Here is a 530-nt window from a genome sequence, read left to right as displayed (position 1 = left end):
TCTGAGAAAAGTGCTATACAAATAAATTTTACTTACTTTACTTACTTACATACAAGATAGTTTGGGCTCAGGTAATTGTGACAGGAAAGTTTCACATCTGCTCATTGTTTAAGAACTTGTCAATTTTATCTGAAAAAAAGAGGAAGAGAGCTGGTATGGTTTTATAGTAACAAAGAAGTCTGCTATTATTAAATCATATATTATTATATTTTTATCTGGTCTGGCCCATGGACTATATGCATTTGACTATTGTTATATTTGTAGGCTATATAAATCAATAAGTCAATTCTGAACACAAGGGAAGGGTTGCATACAATTATAGAACTTTTATGTACAAACATCTGTATTGTTTAAGTCTGACAAGATAGACAAATTGTGTGTGCTCCGTGTTGTCATATGTTTTTACCTACAGTATAAGACTAGATATTATGTGTCCAATATTAGGCGGTCCCCTTGATTATTTTGGTTGAGTGGGAGCAAAACGGTCTTAAATATCTCTTAACCTATTTTTTTTTTTTTTTTTTAATAAA

At 30.6% G+C, this 530-nt stretch overlaps 1 protein-coding gene and 1 long non-coding RNA gene across 2 annotated transcripts in view; one reads left to right on the top strand and one right to left on the bottom strand.

The window, feature by feature from the left end:
• The window catches only part of dnah7 (dynein, axonemal, heavy chain 7), a 170550-nt gene that overhangs the window by 79230 nt on the left and 90790 nt on the right, over positions 1 to 530 (top strand).
• The window catches only part of LOC116687529 (uncharacterized), a 12196-nt gene that overhangs the window by 2038 nt on the left and 9628 nt on the right, over positions 1 to 530 (bottom strand). The gene's annotated exons all lie outside the window — the stretch shown is intronic.

Source organism: Etheostoma spectabile, chromosome 4, assembly GCF_008692095.1.
Source record: "Etheostoma spectabile isolate EspeVRDwgs_2016 chromosome 4, UIUC_Espe_1.0, whole genome shotgun sequence".
In the NCBI taxonomy this organism is placed as follows: Eukaryota; Metazoa; Chordata; class Actinopteri; order Perciformes; family Percidae; genus Etheostoma; species Etheostoma spectabile.
Note: the sequence above shows the minus strand (reverse complement) of the source record. Positions and strands in the feature narration are given on the sequence as shown.